This window comes from Cynocephalus volans, chromosome 8, assembly GCF_027409185.1.
Source record: "Cynocephalus volans isolate mCynVol1 chromosome 8, mCynVol1.pri, whole genome shotgun sequence".
In the NCBI taxonomy this organism is placed as follows: domain Eukaryota; kingdom Metazoa; phylum Chordata; class Mammalia; order Dermoptera; family Cynocephalidae; genus Cynocephalus; species Cynocephalus volans.
The window spans coordinates 140,640,189-140,661,021 of NC_084467.1; the positions used below are offsets into that span (position 1 = coordinate 140,640,189).

Below are 20,833 nucleotides of genomic sequence, written 5' to 3' on the forward strand. Positions count from 1 at the left end.
AGTCAGGCACAGAAAGAGAAATACCACATGTTCTCACTTATTGGTGGGAGCTAAAAATTAATATATAAATTCACACACACACACACACACACACACACACACACACACACACACACACACACAAAAACCGGGGGTGGGGGGAAGAAGATATAACAACCACAATTACTTGAAGTTGATACGACAAGCAAACAGAGGGGACATTGGTGGGGGGGGAGGGAGGAGGGAGGGAGGTTTTGGTGAGGGACAACAATAATCAGCCACAATGTATATCAACAAAATAAAATTTAAAAATAAAATAAAATAAAATAATTTAAAAAAATTCATTTAGATATTGTGAAGAACTGCCACAATATATTCAAGAATTTCCTTCTCTGAAATTTTAAGAAAATAGTGGGAATACTAACTTTCTGGGACGGGCCTTGCTATGGTTTGAATGTCTGTCCCTTCCACACTCATGTTGAAATTTATTTGTCATGGTGACAGTATTAAGAGATGTGACCTTTAAGAGTGATTAGGCCAGGAGGGCTCTACCTTCATGGGTAGGATTGGTGCTGGTATAAAAGGGTGAATTCAGCCCTCTCTCACTCTCTTCTGCCTTGTGAGGAACAATGTTCCTCCTCTTCAGAGCTATCTTGAAAGTAGAGACTAGGCCCTCACCAGACACCAAACCTGCTGGTGCCTTGATCTTGGACTTCCCAGCCTCCAGAACCTTGAGAAAAAAAAATGCTTGTTCTTTATAAATTACCCAGTCTCACGTATTCTGTTTTAGCAGCAGAAAACATTAAGACAGGCCTCCATTGAGCAATGGGACAGACTAGCACCTGAAATTCTTAACAAGATACGCTGGAACAAAAGTTGGGAACATGGGCTTTGGGGCCAGATAAGCCTGCATTAAAATCCCATCATGTACTTCCTATGGACTTTAGACTAGTTACTTAACCTCTTTGAGTATCAGTTTATTCATCTGTAAGGTGGAGACCACATCTAATTCTTCATAGGACTATTACCCAGATTAAATGAGTTAATAATGTACATGCTGCATTTGGCAGATAACATATGGTTAATAAGCATTTGCTATTAATGATGTTATCTCTTCAAAAATCTTCTCTCACTAAATAAAGTTTAAAATTGGTCATGATAATGTTTTTGCATAAATGGTACCAAAAAAGTACTTAGTGTCAAAGTACCCATGACTCTACCTGTACTTGTACCTGGTGATATAATGGTCACTTGTGTGTGTATACTACACAATAACTTATTTCTTGCTTCTTGACCCAGACTCTGAAAGCAAATTTCTGTCTTCAGACTTTCATACAACCAATTAAAAAGTTGTTGTCACTAAATAAGAAATAAAAAGAGCCAAGTGTTTCACATCTTACAGAAGTTTTTCTCAAGCATAAATTTAATTATTTGAGTTCTGGTCAACCTAATCCTATGTCTGGATTTTTGTTGTCATTTTGTTTCTCTTTTGTTATGAAATAATCACATAATACACATACATTGAATGTATAAAAGCAAATGAACATCTGAACATCTTGCACCTGCCTACAGAACATCACAAGTACCTTTGAAGTCTCATGAATGACCTTTCCCAAGCATAAACTATCCTTCACCCCCAGAAGTACTTACTCTCCTGCATTTTATGTTAAACAGTCCCTTGCTTTTCTGAATAGTCGTCCCATAGACGAATCTATCCTTGAACAACATGCTGTTTTAATTCAGCATTTTTTGAACTTTACATAAATGGAATCATACTGTGCTATTCTATCTTGCTTCCCCACTTACCATTATGCTTTTGAATTCATCCCTATTGACGCCCACAGTTGCAGATTACTCTCACTACTGTTTCACATGAATGTACCATGATTTCTTTATTCAGTATACCAGGGTACTTCAGAAAGCTCATGGGAAGATTCATATTATCTTTTAATTCTATTTTTCCACAAACTTTTTGAAGTACCCTTTAACTGCTGATAGGCATATCGGCTATTTGCAGTGTTTTGCTATTATGAACAGCATTGTTTTGCACATTCTTGCACATGTGTTAAGAGTTTCTCTAAGGCAGTGTTTATGAGCCTTTTTCACAACCCAGCTTATATAGAAAATGGTAATTAGGTATGGAATCTGAAGTTATTACACAAAACTGCTCCCACTCCAGGCTTGCTACCTACCTGCTCTACTAACTTGCTCTTGCTACCCTGAAGGCTAAGGGGATCAGGGCCACAAGGTATTTCAAACTTCCTTCCAAAATCACTGTACCAATTTATACTCTCACCAGCATTGCAAGCATATTCATTCCCTTTGCTTCATGTACTTGCCAAACACTTGATATTGACAGACATGTGCCAATCTAGTAGACATAAAACGGGATCTCACCATGGTTTTAATATTAAAACATATTATACAGCTTCTATGATTAAAACAGTAGGGTACTATAGCATGAAGGGATAGACCAATAAAAGAGAATAGAAAATGCAGAAATACAGCCAATTACTTCTGAAAATTAATTATGTAAGAGGGGCATATCTCAAATCAGGGGGAAAGATATCAGATAGCTATGTGGAAAAAAAGAAAGTAGGATCCGTTCTCCATATCATACACCAAAATAAATTGGCAGATTTAAAGTGTTAATGATAAAACCACACAAGTTTAAAAGAAAATATGGATGATTTTATAACTGTGCTGTTCAGAATGGTAACCATTATCTACATGTGGCTGCAGGGAACTTGAACTATACCTAGTGTGACTAAAAAACTGAATTTTCAGTTTTATTTAATTTTAATTAATTGAAATTAAAATTGGAAAACTGATACTCAATTCAGTTATTGGAAAATTTTAACCTGGTTCTGTGAATTTACTTTTTTCAACTGTAAATTTTATGAAATCTAATACAGATCCAGTATTCACAATGAAAATTTAGTGACCAAATTGAGATGTGCTATAAGTAAAAAAATACACATCAGTTATTGAAAACTTAGCATGAAAAAAGAATGTAAAAACCACACTAATATTTTTAAATACTGACTACTTATTGAAATAATATTTTTGATACATTGGGTTAAATAAAATATATTAAAATTAATTTCACCTGTTTATTTTGCTTTTGGTGATGTAGCTACTACAAAAAATTTACACATGTAATTTGTCTTATGTTTATTTTTATTGGACAGTGTTGCTCTACAACCTTTTCAAACAACGACTCAAAACCAAGATGTAATAAAGACAGATAAAACGGACTACATCAAAGAAAAATAATTTACATAAAAACATCATAATTAGAGAAAAACAACAAATGATAAACTGAGAAAAAAGTCCCTAATATAAAATAAAGGTAAAAAAGACCCCCAACCCTATAAATATGGGCAAAAAAATAAATAACAAGACAGTTCATTGAAAAAGAAATGAAAATGATCCCTAAACATATAAAAAAGAGCTCAAGCTAGCTCATGATAAGAGAGATACAAATTAAAATTACACTAGTGTATCTTTTCTCACCATTTAGACGACAAAGACCCAAAGGTTTTACAACATATCCAGAGGTGAGGCTGTGGGGTAAGAGGCACTCTCATACTTTGCTGGTATGAATACAAAATAATATGGCACCCACAGAAGGAAATTCGGTAATATCTAGCAAAGCCACAAATGTCTTTTCTCCTTTGTCCTAGTGATCTTACTTCTAGAAATCTATCTTAAAGATAAACTGGCAAGAATATGAACATAAATATTCACAAGGCTGCTCATTGCTGTACTGTTCTTTCAGCCATCCACCTAGTTAATGAAAAATAATGTTTCCATTCAGGCTTTATATCTGATTTGCAAATAAAGCCCCATCAATGAAAGTAAACCACTCCCCACTACAATGTAAGAGTGAAAGAATGCAAACCACCATATATCCAAATGAGTAAATTTGGTATACTGACACAATAGAGTTTCTGCAGTTGTAAAACACAATGAGAAATCTCTACATATGGCTCCAGAGTAATCTATGATATATACTGTTAAGTGCAAAAAGCAAGTTACAGAACTACAGTATGCAACCTTTTCTCTGAGGGGAAAGAAATAAAGATATTGGCTTACCTTAACGGAAATAAAATGTAAATATGTAACATGTGTATATACATTTATGCATACATCATACATATGCATACATAAAACATACACATACACATACATAAGTATATATTCATATTTTAGTAGATATATTCATATCTCAGTAGGAGATAGATATGCATACAAGAGGGGGTCTTCAAAAAGTTCATTAAGAAATTTGTATTATCTTTTAATTCTATTTTTCCATGAACTTTACAAGATATTACTATGAAATATATATGAGTGCTCCCATACATATTTTCTTAACTTGGTCCAGTGAAAAGGCTTATAAACAATGACCCGCCCAGAGGCAATGAGAACCCCTAACACCTCGACTGTGACCTCTGTATACCGTTTACCACTAAAAAGATCTAGAGCAGGAAAAGTATAAGATAATGTCTGAAATATCCTGTTAAAACAGAAAGTAATCAAGTTATCAAAGACTACTATAGTCTCATCAGAAGAATTCAGAAGCCAATTTAAAAAGACTCCCACAGGCCAAAGATAATTTGAGCTTCAAAATAAATAACTCCAAGGGACTGTACACATAAATTGTGTTGAAATCCATGGGTTCATAATGATATTAAAATAACAAACCTTATTGGTCTCCTTTGGAGGATACTAGAAAATCAACCCATTATTTTGAACATTGAGTAAAATAGAGGGAAGAAAACCAAGCTTAATTTTCCTACATAAACTATACCTCAAGGTAGCCAAATAGTTGCTGTGGAGGGATAACAGAATATCACTATTTTACAACCCTTACTGAAATGATAGTGACCATGAATGGTTTTTGAAGAGCATGGGGAAACGTTATAATGGACAGATCAGACTGACAACACCTAAATCCACTGATCAGTCTTAACTTCACAAAGGAAGACACAAGAAAGTATGCCTCCCGATGAGATATAATAGGAAGTATGAAACGCTTCCTACAATGTACTCTTGCCAAAATATCTGATCAAGCTCCCAATCTAGCTCAAACTACCAGTTCACAAGAAATATAGGAACAGAGGAATATAGTGATGATGAACACCAAGAATGAAGATGCAATCAGCAAACTACAGAATGCAGGGAATCCTACAGGACAAATCCATTTCTTCAGCTAATAAATTGCTAGGGAAGAAAAAAAGAGGAAAAATGAGGAAAGGAAGCCTATAAGTAAAGACAGAGGCATCTCTCAGATATGTTAAATGCAAAAATATAACAAATTTTGGATTCTCAATATAACAAATTCATCATTTTAAAAGAAATTATGAGACAATCAAGGAAATTTGCTTTCTGACTTTTAATTACTTTCATGTTTTTGATATTAAAGAATTATTCTTTAAAATATTTAGGCATGATAACACTATAGTTATGTTAAAAGGGAAAAAAAAGTCCTTATCTTTTAGACAAGGTAATACAACGTCTGTGATTTGCTTAAAAAAGAACAAGTAAATGAGAAAGCAGAGGTCTTCAAAAAGTTCAAAGAAAATGCATATTACAAAAAAACTATGCATGGATTGCAAAATCTTTTTGCACCAAAATAAACTCATACTAACTTGTTACAACATGTCTGAACAGGATCTCGTTTGAAGCACTAAGAAGGATAAGACACCAGTTTGAAAAAAGCCCCTGTCAGAGCAACATGAATTCTGCTAAAATTGAAGCAAGAACAAACATTAAATTTATAGTGAAACTTGGGTGGAAGAACAGTGAAATCATTAATGCTTTACAAAATGTTTATGGGGACAATGCCCCAAGAAAATCAGCAGTTCACAAATGAATAACTCATTTTAAGAAGGGACAAGACAATGTTGAAGATGAAGCCCACAGCAGCAAACCATCCACATCAATTTACAAGGAAAAAATTAACCCTGTTCATGCCCTAATTGAAGAGGAGCAATGATTAGAAGCAGAAACAGTAGCCAACACCATAGACCTCTCAATTGGTTCAGCTTACACAATTCTGACTGAAAGATTAAAGTTGAGCAGACTTTCTGCTCCATGGGTGCCAAAACTGTTGCACCCAGATCAGCTGCAGACAAGAGAAAAGTTTTCAATGGAAATTTTAAACAAGTAGGATCAAAATCCTAAAGCATTTCTTTGAAAAATTGTAACAGGAGATGAAACATGGCTTTACCAGTACAATCCTGAAGATAAAGCACAATCAAAGCCATGGTTATCAAGAGGTAGAAGTGGTCAGTCAAAGCAAAAGCAGACTGGTAAGAGCAAAGGTCATGGAAACAGTTTTTTGGGATGCTCAAGGCATTTTGCTTGTTGCCTTTTGGAGGGTCAAGAACAATAACATCTGCTTATTATGACTGTTTTGAGAAACTTAGCCATAACTTCAGCAGAAAAACAGCCAAGAAAGCTACACCAGAGAGTCCTTCTCCACCAGAGAGTCCTTCTCCACCATGACAATACTCTTGCTCATCAAACAAGGGAAATTTGCAAGAGTTTCAAGGGAAAATCACTAGGCACTCACTTTACAGTCCTGATTTGACTCCTTCTGATTTCTTTCTGTTTCATATCTTTAAAAAAAATCTTTAAAGGGCACCTATTTTCCTTCAGTTAATAATGTAAAGAATACTGCATTGACATGGTTAAATTCCCAAGACCTTAGTTTAAGGATGAACTAAATGGGTGGTATCATCAGTTACAAAAGTACCTTGAACTTGACAGAGCTTATGTTATGAAATAAAGTTTTTATCTTTATTTTTATCTTTAAATTCCATTTTCCCATAAACTTTTTGAAGTCCTCTTGTATGTGTGTTGTGGGGGAAGCAGTTTTGAGAAAATGGAACTGTCCAGGAGTTGATAATTAAAAGTCTAACTTTAGAGTCAGAAAACTGAATTTCAGTCTTAGCACCACCATTCATTAGCTACAAGATCTTGGTCAAGGTCCTAAACATGCTAAGCCTCAGTTCTTCCTTACCTATAAAGTAAAGGTAATAGTAGTAGGTTCCTCATAGAGTTGTGCAAACATTAAAGAAAATAATGCAAGCAATATACTCACTACAGTACCTGGGCACAGAGTAAGCACTCAATACATGTCAGATTTTATTATTACTATTGTCAACTACTGCCATTGTTATTCAAGATCATGAATCTACAGTTAAGAGGTGGTGGAACTGGTACAGAATCTGTTGAATCCAAAGCCCACGTTCTTCCCACTACATTATGATGCCTCCCCCACTTCTACCTCTCAGTGGAGACTGAGAACAAGTAAAAATCATACTCTGCAATATGCCTCCCTACTTATACTACAAACCTTTAGTGACATTGCTTCTCAGTCTTCACTTCTGGAATCAGACAATTAGCCATTCTTTGTTACAATGTTGTAATGTAATGTGTCATTTGTGTAGATGGCTATTCATCTGGTGGAATGTAAATACCCATGTACTTTATCCCCTTATAAATCAGTACGCACACTCATAAATTCACAATGATTAAACATTGTACTGTTTCATCATCCTCTCCAAACATGGCTCCGAATTTTTACTACCTCAGGTGCTGGCATAAATTATAAAAGGCTAAACTGAGATTCCAAACCTACGACACCAGCAAAATGATAAAATATCAAAGTTGCATGCAGCATAAGTTAATATAAGATTACATGTTACATAGCCATACAGAGTTTTTTAGCAGTGAGGAAACACCTTGATATCCTCCCATAAGGAAAATATTTCCACCTCTATTTAATAAAGAGTCATTGCAAATCCTGAGGAGACCCCTGCAGTATTATTTTACTTCTTCATGCAACAATTCTGACCACGTGCCACTGCTTGATCCTCCCTCCTTCCCCTCTGACAGACACCATGCTTGCCTGGCTCTCCTGCCTCTTAGAGACTTTGTGCTTTTCAGTCTCCTTCACCATCCGTTTCCATCACACCTCTCACAAGATAGAGTTCCCCAGAACTCACTGTTCAGTTTTGTCTTCTCATACTTTCCTTGGGCAATCTCATGCCAAACTATTGTAGTTTCAACTACCTAATTTACAAAAACCCTCTTTCATTCATTCATTCATCCATTCAACCAATATGTGCTGGACCCCTGTTGTGCAGTAGGTGTCCTTTTGATACAAGGGATTAAATATAGATATAGTCTTCTCATGGACTTTACAGTTGGGCAGGGGTTGGTATTATTGTTAACCACAGAATCACAAAAATGAATGTGCAATTATAATATTGGGAAGTGCATGTAGGTGAGGAGGTGCTTGGTACACTAAGAGGGCAGAATACAGGGATTTGACCTCATTATGGAAATCAGGAAATGATTCCCAGAGAAAACAATGACTGAGCCGAGATCATAATTCTACACCAAACCTCTCTACTGAATTCCAAACTAGAATTCCAGTTACCAATTAAGTATTTCCATCTAAGCATATTGCACCTAAAACTAAACATACTTCAAACTGAGTTAATTATCCTTCCTCCTAATACCTGGATTCTCCATCTCAGTGAGTATGATCCATTCAGAAATTTTGCAATTTTCTTTACCCCCTTCATCACTCTGTATGCCAAATTTGTCACTGAGTCCTACCAATTCTGCTTCCTAAATCCTTCTGTCTGTTCCTTTTTCCCATTTTCAGCTCTCAGCAACTCCTGTCAAGTCGGTACTAGAGTTCACTTGCTGGGACACGTCTCTGGCCCTCTCCAGTCTCTTACCCACTCATTAAAGAACAAATTATCATGCAAATTACAACTCTTCCATCTTTACAGTTTTTCAATGCCTCTCAATGCTCATATTTTGGGTAATAAATCCAAACTCTTTAGTACAACCTGTAAGACTCTGCATAGTTTGTCAGCCTCACCTCCCATCACTCTCCATCCCATGTGGAGAGTCCAGCCACATTGATCCACATCCATGTGGCTCCACATCATTGTGTGTCTTCTGCCTGAAACATCCTATTCATCTTCCATCTGCCCCAATCCCCGTTATTTCCAAATGCCAGTCTGTGAACTGGTCTATGAGTCCACAGTGAAATGAGAAGAATGAAAAGTGAGTGAACCAGTGTTAGTCCTCTAACATTTTTGGAAATGTAAGCAGTGCCCTAGAGGACTCCCGTGTAGCTTTCAAGTGTCAGTCCACATACTTCCCACTCTGTGATGCCTTCTATGACTTCTCAGTGTTGGGGAACTATATTATTTATTGTCTGAACTGGGACCTTTTTGAGAGTAAAAGGGATGCTATTATTAACTATGTTGGACAGTGGGAATAAATGAGGACTGTCCCAGGGAAACCAGGATGCACTGTCCCACTACTTTTAGACAGAGTTGGGCGTTTTCCTGTCTTCACTTCCAAAGCACCTTTGCCTATTCACCACATATCATGTGTTCACATGTCAATTTCCCTGATGGTCTGAGAACTCCGCAAAAGTAGGGCCAGGCCTTTTTATCTCTATATCTCTGGCATCCTTCCAGTGCCAGGCAGTAAGATGACACAAAGTGTCATCAACAAAAGCAAATGTTTGTTTAATAAATTATCTGAGTGAATAAGAAATATTAGATGCCTTAACCTTGGCCAATGAAGGGATTTAAAATTTTCCATTATCTTTTCTCATTCCTTGCTCCCTTTTAAAACTCTCTTTAACCAAATTTCCTAATTTTGCTGAAGAGAGTTTTAAAAGGGAGAAAGTTCTTCATAGAGAGAAATTTCAAGCCTCAGATCCATGACCAGCTATCAATCAACCACTAGCTACTTATTCAGTACAATCTACTGTTAAGGCCCAGTGGATGTGGCAGAAGAGCTTCCATTTGGCTGGGGGGAAAAGTACATAAATGAAAAGCAAAACTAATAATGAAATAAAATAAACCTAAAATGAGTGTTACAGGAGCTCATGGAAGGTAAGGGAGCAACGACTCTTTTATGGTCAAAAAAATGCTCCTTTGAGGAGGTGAGATTTGAATTGAAACTTGAAAAATGGCCTGGATTTCTAGAGAAACAGCAGAATGGAGGATGTCCCAAGGCAAAGCAGGGGTGGGTGTTTGTATCTACACTGTCATGGATTCCTGGCACAGAAACCAGAACATCTGAATTTTTGGCAAATACTAAACAACTCAGAGAGGTTCCTGGATCCTCACTTCCTTTACCAAAACAGTAACTGCCTGAGACATATATGTTGCTTATTCCTGTATAGCCTTTTCATTACAAGAACTGTTAAAAAATTATCTTAGGAAAACTGCTTCTGGCAGAACTTTCAGAGGGAACTGCTGAAGTCACCCCTTGGCATGTATTAACTGTGTCTTTGAGACGTTCTCTACAAATCATAGCCCGGTGGCCTGCAGCATCTCCTTACTCTACACCTGGCTTTTCCATCTTCTCATGAAAGAAATCCTAGTGTTAATACCGGGGGAACATTACACTGAAAACAACCATTGAAGATCTTCCTGTTGACTTTGAGATTCAGGGAGAAGCTGTTAGGAGTGGCTGTGATATATGATGCATCTCCTGGGGTGTCAAGAGTGCTTCACTTACCACTTATACCTGTGATAATGGGCATGAGAAACACCCCCACAGTCCAGTGAAAACTATCAACTTCTCGTTCTCCTTTTCCTACCCAGCGAAGTCATCAAGTGAAGTGGAATATGTCCTCACACATGGTTTAGCAATGACCTGAAACTACTGCAGTATACACCCCACTCAAATAAAGTAGAGATTCATCAAAGAAAGGGAATTCATACTTAAGAACCATCATCTCCCTGCTCTGCTTTAAAGCACGGTCTTCCAAAAGCCCTAAAGCACTCAGGATATTGCATCACTAGTGTTGGATCTACTTTTGAAGTACAGTTTTCTGAAAAGACCAATCCAAATTTGTATGTAATGAGTCAACGGGATATGTTTTTCTAGTGCTAGTCCTCGTTTTACTACTTTTTTTTTTCTCACTAACCCTACTGATGGGGCCAACACATGCTATAAACTTATAGGGGAGACCCACAGTGGTATATCTCAGCTAAAGGATCTTTGCCAGGCACAAATGTGTCCCGTGAGCTTATAAAATTTTCATGGAGAGCAGTAAAACCACAACAAATGAGAAAAAAAGTTGGTTCAAGTTACAGTAATATTTAATAAACCAACATTTATCTCACCAAAGGAGGAAAAAAAGGTAACGAAGATGAAATTAAACAAAGCATTCTCCTTCTGTGATTAGCAAGTAGAGTCTGGGGATAATAAAGCCTTTCAATGGTGCTATTATGAAAATCTCTGAAATGCTTCGCAAGATTTGTTGTCCAAATCTTTAAAAGTAACAATAATCATCAAGATATCTCCTTTATCTGTTACCCAGTGGGAGATGTAGTTGCTAAGTGAAGAAGCACAGTACTTCAGCTATTGTTAAATGGCTTAAGAGCCTTCAAAAGTGAACAATTTGACATAGTGAAAACCAAGTGAAAAACAAAGGAAGAAAGATCCTTAAGCTTGGGGGTGCTCTAATTCCATTTTTCTACACGTATAAATGTAGAAAGTGTGGTATAAAGTATGTGGATGCCAGTTCATGAACGCTATTAACACATCTGCTGAGATGGCAGGAGCCAGTGAAACAGGCAGAGGCAGGCATGTGCTGGAAGATCTAAAGGCCTGATGGAGAGAAGGGGGTGGGAGAAATAAGCAAGCAGGTGTGGGGCGAAGCAGGACAGCGGAAGGGGCCCTGAGGGCAGAGGGAGAAGCTGGGCTGGAAGCAGGAAGTTTACTGTTGGGCAGACAGGTGGGAGAGATAGTGGATCTGGAGATATGGTTAAAATGCTTGAGGGCCGGGCTGTGGCTCACTGGGGAGAGTGCGGCGCTGGGAGCGCTGAGGCCCCGGGTTCGGATCCTATATAGGGATGGCCGGTGCGCTCACCGGCTGAGCGCGGTGCAGATGACACCAAGCTGAGGGTTACGTTCCTCTTACTGGTCACAAAAAAAAAAAAAAAAAAAAAAATGCTTGAAAAGCTCATTCGGACACACAAAACTGAAGTCTTGCAGGCAAAAGTAAGGTGGGGGGATAAGTAGCAGGAGTGTCTATGAAAGAAAATCTACGAGACAGAAAAACATTAAAAAGCTTCAGAAGGGACAGGAAGGTGAAAGAGATATTTGGCAAAGGAGAAGTCAGAGGTAAAAGGCAGCCCAAGACAGAGAACAGATTTAGGGGAGGGCCACAGGATGCTAAGCCTGAGTGAGCTCAGTGCACCAACTAGGTCTCAACTTTCCCCTTTTTAAGCTATTTTGGAGGGAGTAGCAGCGAGTCTTATAAATCAAGAGATGGAGCTACTTGAGCTTCCCCAGGACTGCTCCACCACTCCTTGATCCAGGCACATTCTCAGAGAGATCCCAGCATGGAAAACTCTGATTGCTATGGCTGCAGCCAAATGCCAAATGAGACAGGGTGCATGAAAGGACTTTGAAACCTCGAAGGCACGCTATAAACATGAGCACTGTTATTCACTGAGCCCCTCAGATAAATAAGATGATAACCACAGCTTTAACCAGGAGGGAAGAAACAGCTGTCAAATATAGAAATTATATATATTCCAAATCAAGATGCCCCTAACTAGAAATTCCAGTCATTTGAGAGGCCATCATGCTTGGAATGTTCACTTTCCTGTCAAATATGTTTCAACATTTAAAAATCCTCCCTGAGGCACAGTACAGAGCTGTTAATAATGTACAGATTTATTAAAACTTAAGTCTGTGTCTAATGTATTTCTCCGAGGTTTTGACACATTACAGATAGTAACCAATTAGGTTAATTCCATTCAATTCAATCACTCGCAGTGACTTCCAAGTGCAATGCTGGCTGCTATGGGGGTGGCTGAGATGAGCAGATCAGCCCCGCCTTCCAGTAGTTTGGCCAATTAATCTTCTCAGTTTCCATTCCAGATTGGGGAAGCTGCATCTCCTTTCACCAGTGTAGGGGGAAGCAATCTTTATATTACGTGACTAGCCTACATCCTAGGAAATACATTTTCTAGCAACATATTTAACAAAAACGTAAAGGAACTTAATACCTGGTGACTGCAGAGGCTGTTGTGTGTGCGTTTCTATGTTTATCCTAGCCCAGTTTACATCCAACCACTCCTGTCATAATTGCATAACCACAGCATGTCATGTCGTTTCTTGTTTCAACTGTAACTCATAAAATTAAACTTCAGAACTGAGATAGTCAAGCTAAACAACTGCCTACTTTAAAAATATGTATATGTATAATTTACATGCCACTTCAGATAAGCTCTTGAATTATGATCTCTGGAAAATACATTTTTCAAAATACAGTTTCATTGTCTCAATTCTTCCTGCACACAAGCCCTATTCCCGTTTTCACAGTTTTCTAAGCAGTATCTCTAGCATTCTATTACATCTATTTCTCATGTTTTATCAAGAACCTAATTAAGCATAACTTTTACTTTTCCCATGCTATGGAACTTCTAAAATCGAAGCTCAAAGGACCATGAAATGGCCAAAAATGCATTTGTTTGCTAAAAACATATTAATGAAAGTATCTTTACAAAGTAAAGTTGCAAAAAAAAAAGGTCAGTGAAACACCTGAATTCCCACCATGAACACTGTGCTAGGTCCTCACCCCTGTATTATTTCATGTTTCCCTCCCTTCATCTTGGGAGGGGGCTTTACTACACCCATTTCCAAAACAGTATTTTTAAAGAGATGTATATTTTCATGAAACTAAGACTGATCCATTCAATATCTGAGTGAGTTCCTATCTACTAGACATGTATAAGTTGATTTACACAGTCAATATGTTCCTGAAAATTTGGAGACAAATCAACTTTTATAAATAAACTATTTTCACATAAATGTGCATTATGAGATCAGATCTGCCATGTCTTCACTTCTGATAGAAAATCAGGAAGGTGCTACTCAGAGGGCTTGCTGGAGCGCTGCAGTCCATTCACATGTACATACCCAACCCTAACAACTCTCGGATGAGTTTGGATTTCATCCGACCCATGAGGAGGTACAGAATTAAACAGTTAAAGCCACTTAAACCAGTGATGCCAACACTCTGAGATGTGGGTAAAACAGCAGCAGGGAAAACACGTACATGACACACAAAGCAACGTCCTCCCCGCCCCACCTTATGTCTGGTTCTAATAAGCTAGAGAAAGGTCATAAGACAATGAGGTTTGACCAATTTCTCTATTAACTGGCATTCTCCTTCTACAAGTAGAACGAGAAGGAAACTTCAAAGGATGCAGAACTCCACGACCTGTGTACTTAAATGTGTGAGCCTCAAAAGGTGCCTCACATGGCTGCAAGTTGCACTGAGAAGTTCAAAATGAAGCTGGTAATGCTTATCACACGTAGGACCCTCTGTGAATAGTCTCCTGCCCTAAGGGCGATGCTAGTCCCAGCACTGGTTTAATGCCTTGACACTCCCTCCCCCAGCCTTTGGTGTCTCCCTCTCTGACAAAAAAATATCCAGAAGAAGGGAGCCACTGAGTGCCTGGAGCAAGCCACTTGGGATGTAACATTCAAAGCTTGCCTGGTCACAAATCCAACACAGTGCAGAGGCACCATCAACCTGGAAATGATACTCATAACGGTGCAAACCATCTTCCTCCTGGTAGGGCTTTTGAATCAGTGACAGCAAATAGTACCAGTTAATGGGCAAGCTCCTGATGTGTACTATGTCATTCTTTAAGAAGCTCAAACCACTTCAGACAGTGGCCTATCAATTTTCAGAAATCCATGTTAAACGATAAAGTGAGATGGGCAAGGGAGGTATATATTACTAGCCAAGAAAACATATCATCAGTTCTCTCGACTCAGAATGAACCGGAATCAGCTGGGAAGAAGGAAGCTACAACCTTGGGGTCCTTCTAGGATGAACATTTAACATTGGAGGATGTGAGACCTCTCTGCCACCCAAGGCCATTTTTCGTGAGAAATATGCTCCAGTTGAGATAATGCTAGACAACAGAAGCACCCCGCCCCTTCTCAGGCATCCATCCCTCCAAGGGCTGGGTGTGTTTGTCTTTGTTGCTTTCCTTAGTCGCCCTCCAGAGCTGTTCTCTGGACTCAGTTTGCACAGTAGGAAACATTAAAGGAAATTATATTTCAATGCTGCATTTGTGATCTGTGAAGTCCTAGTCCTAGCATTGGTTTAATGCCTATGAATACTCACAGTTGTCCTATCACTGGCACTTCCGGTTTTATAAGCAGCAAAACAAAAATAGGTGATCAAGTCCAAATTAATGCCCATGTCTGATCAATTACATTGCCAAACAGCCAACACAGAACACGTTCTACTGATCTTACAACCCAGCTCCAGAAGCATAAAAAAGGGGAGAAAACCCCCAAAGTCAGCATCTTGGACTTACAAAACCTTTCAGAAACATCACCTTCTCCCCCTAACAGAGCTGAGGTATCCCAGGCCCACGCTGCCCATGCTTTTTTTCTATCCTGGTACATCTCAATTTTACCAAACCCAAAGGTCATTCTCATTAGGTAAAAGTGGGCCCATTCCCTTGAATAGAGAGGTGTTCATTGCATGTGTCTGCGTAATGAACTTGTCATTTCCCTAAACAGTCTGTACAGTCGCCTTAAAAAAAAAAGTACTACATGGAATCTATGGTGTGTCAGCCTCCTCTCAACGTCTGAGTCAGAGTATGTGTGTGTCTTAACTGAGGTCTAGGTGATCAGGAGGTATCGCTTTCAGAGTTGCTTCAATAACTGAACTTATGGCTGTCTTCCAGCCACACACCACATAAGCACTATCTATTTTAAAACAGTTTTCCTAACCCGCATGTGATGGAAGATATCTCATAGGTCGTTAACTTCCTCTTGGAAACCAATCACTTCTCTCTCAAACTCTTGCCATCTCTCAAGATTCATGCGTGTTTGTGTGTGTACATTTTCATCCTTGGCCATGCAACTCTTGGAGCAAAGAAAGCCACCCCAAATTTTACCAACATGTCTGAGCCATTCAAAGCTTTAGAAGAGGAATGAATGGGTGACGAGAGCCCTTAAGCCCAGGGATTTCTCTCACACAAACAGTAACTGGGGAAAAAAACAATCCCTCCGTAGGAGGGGGCAGGGTGGATGATAGCAGAAGGACATTAACCAGCAGACCAGAGGCAGCTGTGGCAGCAGCACTTCACGAACTGCCTGCAGAGGGGAGTGAAATCTGTTCCGTGTACAATAACCAAGCACCTCCGGCTGCCTTGCATGGCACGAATATTAAATACACCGAGGAAGGCAAACAGACGCACCGAAACAACCCACCCCCAAAGGTCAAAACTTCAGAAATCCCGGAGATCACACCACCCTCGCAAACACATCAATCAGTCGGAGCGGGAGAAGGGACCTGCAGACTTAGCCAAGGATTCTCAATTTTCTTTTTTCTTTCAAGCTGCGGCTTGCAAAGTACAGTGGCTACATGCAAAGCTAGAGAGGAGCAGGAAGGCTGAGGGCGGCGGGGGGTGCGGGTGGGAAGGGAGGGGTGTCTCACACCAGCCACCCAGGCCTCGATGTGACGAAAGTCGTCAGCAGCCCCAACCGCATCCCAGCCCTCCTCATCCTGGCAAGCGGGCGCCCCCTGCGGCACCCCCACCCCAGCTTCCGTCCCTTGCAGCAGCCCCACCAGCCCCAAACCAGCGGCAGCCCCGGCCCGGGCCCCGCGCACGCAGCGCCACGACCGCGGCTCCCATTCCTTCCGCGCGGCAGACACCCCGCAGGCCTCCCTCCCTGCCCGCCCGGGGTGCCGGGGAGCCGGGCTCCGGGGGGCTGCGCCGCCAGCTCCCCCCCCGCCCCAGAGCAGGCGACGGCTCGCGCTTACCTTGGGCGCTCGCGGGGGAGCTGAAGGTGGCGAGCCCCCCGCCCCCCGCCCTCTCCTCCTCGCTTTTCTCTTCCTCCCTCCTCCTCCTCCTCCTCCTCCTCCCCACAGGGTGTCCGCGGCTCCCCCTCCTCCCTGCTGCTGGGAGTAGAAGCCGAACCCCCCGAGGCCGGGCCCGCGTGCGTGCGAGCGGGGGGCGGCGGCGCGCGGCCAGCTCTCCAGTAACTGAGCGCGGCGCGCGGCTCCCAACTAAAGTGTGAAGAAGCCGCGCCACGGAGCGTCCCCGCGGGAGTGGGCAGGGAGCGAGCGAGGGAGGGGACCGGGAGGTGGGAGGCAGGGACGGAGGGAGGGGCTCGAGGGGCGGGGGCAGCCAGACACTCCCCAACCGCCAGTCCCTCCCCGCGCCCGGCTCCCGCGCGCGTCCCGCTCCCCTCCCCGGGGGAGGGGCCTGCAGAGGCCGCCCGGGCGCCGCGCACCGGGGAGGAAGGGCCGGGCGAGCGGGCTCGGGGGCAGCCGGGGCTGCAGGGAGGGAAGGAGGGCGTGCGTGTTCACGTGTGCGTGTGTGCGCGCGCGTGTGTGTATGTGTGTGCGCGTATGTGTGTGTGCGTGTGCGTGAGTGTGTGTGTGTGCGCGCGTGAGTGTGTGCGCGCGCGTGAGTGTGCGCGCGCGCGTGTATGTGTGTGCGCGTGTGTATGTGTGTGTGCGTGCGTGTGTGTATGTGTGTGCGTGAGTGTGTGTGTGCGCGCGCGTGAGTGTGTGCGCGCGCGCGTGTGTTTGTGTGTGTGTGTGTGTGCGTGCGTGTGTGTATGTGTGTGTATGTGTGTGTGCGCGTGTGTATGTGTGTGCGCGTGTGTATGCGTGCGTGTGTGTGTATGTGTGTGCGCGTGTGTATGCGTGCGTGTGTGTATGTGTGTGTATGTGTGTGTGCGCGTGTGTATGTGTGTGTGCGCGCGTGTGTGTATGTGTGTGCGTTTGCGCGTGACCGTGTGTGTGTGCGCGTGCGTGTGTGTGCGCGTGTGAGTATGTGTGTGCGTTTGCGCGCGAGCGTGTGTATGTGCGTGTGTGTGCGCGTGTGTGTATGTGTGTGCGCGTGCGTGTGTGTGCGCGTGTGAGTATGTGTGTGCTTTTGCGCGCGAGCGTGTGTATGTGCGTGTGTGTGCGCGCGCGCTCCGGCCGCTTGGCCAGCGGGAGGGACCCCGGCGGGAAGACTGTGTCCCGTTCGGCCTTCCCGGTGGGTGTCTGAGGCGGCTACGCGGGAGCACCAGGGCTGCTCTGGAGCTCTGCGGGAGATCTGGGCCCAGCCACGGGGCCGTGCCTGCCGGAGGCCAATGGAGGGAAAGCCGGGCATCCTCCGCTCGCCGCGCCGCCCCTCCCCTGCCAGGCCCCGGCCCGCCACCGAACCGCCTCCACCCTGCCCCGGAGCTGCGGCGCCTGCAGGATGAATGAAGGAAGCCTCGGCGACTCGGTGGACGCGGCACTGGAGGAAAGACACGGCGCGGTCGCCCTGCGCCCTCCGCACCTCGTCCCGGCCTCTAGGACCGAAGCTGAGGCCGCGCCTGCTGGGCGCGCCCGGGATGGAAGCGGGGTCTGGAAAGGTCGCCGCCCGTCACTTCAGCCGTCCTGTTCTTTGTGGACTCTACAGATGGTCAACCCATGTCCCACCCTCTGGGAAATTTTTCTCCTCTTCCCGGGCACGTTGGGTGTTTCACGCGCGCCCTGCACTGGTCTCTCTGCACTGATAGCCGTTGGGTGCCTTTTGTGCGGCTTCCCCACGCTTCGCTGTCCCTTCATTGCCTTAGACGCGCGAGGAATGGCAGGTCCCCTAAGTGAGGACACCCAGTAAGACAGTAGGGGGAAAGACCCTCCCCGGGCCCCGCGGGTTACACACACACCGAACCGTTTCCGCATGCGGCCGAGATGAAGTTGGAACACGAAAATCAGCTGTGACAGCGATGAGACACTTAACTGAAAAGCAAATCCATAGTTTACTTTGATGAAATGAGTTAGTAACCGCCCATCAGTGTCCAGGAAATCGACCCGTTTTGAAAAATGGTTTTCCCTTTTCCACATCTTTTTCGTCTTAAAAGGCCGATATCACATTGTTCACGAAACTCGCCTTGGAATCTATTTAGTTTAATTATCCATATTCTAGTTCATTTTTCTCTCTGAAACCCGAATTATTCTTGGAGAATGGTTAAAATGGGAGGGTAGACAAATTGGGATTTCAATCAGGTGCCGCTGCCTATTACCAGCCACCGTCCCTATTACCATCAGCGACTGACTTGTTTGATTTCTTTTAGCCTTTCTTTCCTTATCTGTGAAATGGGTTTGATGATAACAGTTCCTACCTCATAAGCTTGTTGTGAAAGTAAAGTAAAATGAGGTGGAAATGTATGTAAAACACTTTGCATCTTCTGACACATGGTAAGAACTCAATAAATAGGAGCCATTACTTTAAATATATTTTTTAAACCCAAATATGGTGGACTTTTTTTCTCTTTACATTCCTTCTGAAAGTGGGGGGTGGGTGGTGGGTTGAAGAGGTACTGACCCAGCTGCTAGATTTATTCAAGTAGTAGTCAAAAGATAGTGAACCCTTCTCTGGGGTTTTCAGGCCATGCCTGAAACCTGTGGTAAGAATGAAATAAATTCATAACTAAGGCATGAGTGCATGTGTGTGTACATATCTATGTGCATATAAAAAGATTGTTGAGGACAGCAGGCTTTGTTCTTCCCTCTCGTCTCTCCTTCCCTTACCTACACAGACCACCCTGACTAGAGCTGTTGTTGACCTGTGTTGTATTCTACCCCTTCAGGGCTCCAACGGTGGTTGGATTTCTTGAGGGCGAGGCTATGTGGGTCTCCTTTGGCTTGGTATCCTCAGAATTAACAGAAGGCCACAGAGCAAGCACTTGATACATGTGTACATGAAAGAACATCCATACTATGAACTTTCAAAGCTGATTTTTAAATTATTCAAGATACTATAGGTACATTGTGGAAATTTTCAAAATTTGAAAAACTCCGCCAAGAATGAAGAAAATAAAAATCATCATAATTCCATCATCCAGAGAGAAGCACTCAGTGTTTCAAGTACATCCACTTTCCTTTCATTTATTTCATCATCATTCAATCAGCAAACTTTTATTAAGTACCTGGTTAGAGACTAGACAATAGTCCAAGAACAGATTGTACGTTCTTAGTAAGTAGTGTTTCCAAGTAGAAACTATTCCTCGGAAGCAACATATTATGTGATCCTGAGGTTCTCCGGAAAGAATCCCATGATTAAACAACTGCAATCTAGGTTTTATAGGCCTTGAAGCACTTACTTTGGGGAGCCCCTTTCAAGATAAAAATGGCAAAAGAACAAAACCCTTTTGGAAGGTTCATGTAAATGAAGGTCATGGAACTTAAGCTCCATTTGCTTATCAGTAAACCTACTCCTTGGTGCTGGAATTTCTGTAGAAATTAATTGCTTTGATAAACATTGTTTCAGTGTGAAAACAACTGGCTCTTCATTTCACCTGGAATCCCTGGGACACGTCTCCTCCCCGCCCCCACAAATTCGGAAGAGATTCTAGTGGAGATTCTCACCACCCACAACCCACACACTTTCTTGCACATGGCCTTAGCAGAGGCAGTGGGACTGGGGACTTTTGCAAGGGCTACAGAAGGGAGGCAGGGAAGAGCACAGTGAGAGGGGAGGGAGTAGGCAGGCAGGCTGGCCACCAAGGTGCTGGAGAGGCACTTGAGGCATCTGTGTTAAGTCACTGACCATGCAGCAGGAGAGGCCTCAAATTTGCTTGGTCAGCACAAGCTAAATCTACCAGACATTTTATTATGGATATCTTTCTAGCTATTCATAATTGTTAAGATGACTCTAAGCATTCTTACGTATAAAAGTGGAAAACGTGATATTTTTTTTCCTGGTCTTATAACTTCTTTGCCCTTCCACACCACAAGAATCTCTGAATTCTATCTCTTCAAACA

General features: G+C 42.2%; 1 protein-coding gene across 3 annotated transcripts in view; it reads right to left on the reverse strand.

Moving 5' to 3' along the window:
- Positions 1 to 17,190, reverse strand: part of LOC134384028 (uncharacterized) — a 202,866-nt gene extending 185,676 nt beyond the window's left edge. For 2 of the 3 annotated variants that reach the window (XM_063105643.1, XM_063105642.1), the window contains exon 1: positions 16,847 to 17,190. The gene's annotated coding sequence lies outside the window, so the exon portion shown is untranslated. The remainder of the gene's footprint in view (positions 1 to 16,846) is intronic. The other variant, XR_010024237.1, reaches the window with a different exon arrangement.
- Between the last annotated feature and the right edge of the window lie 3,643 nt (positions 17,191 to 20,833).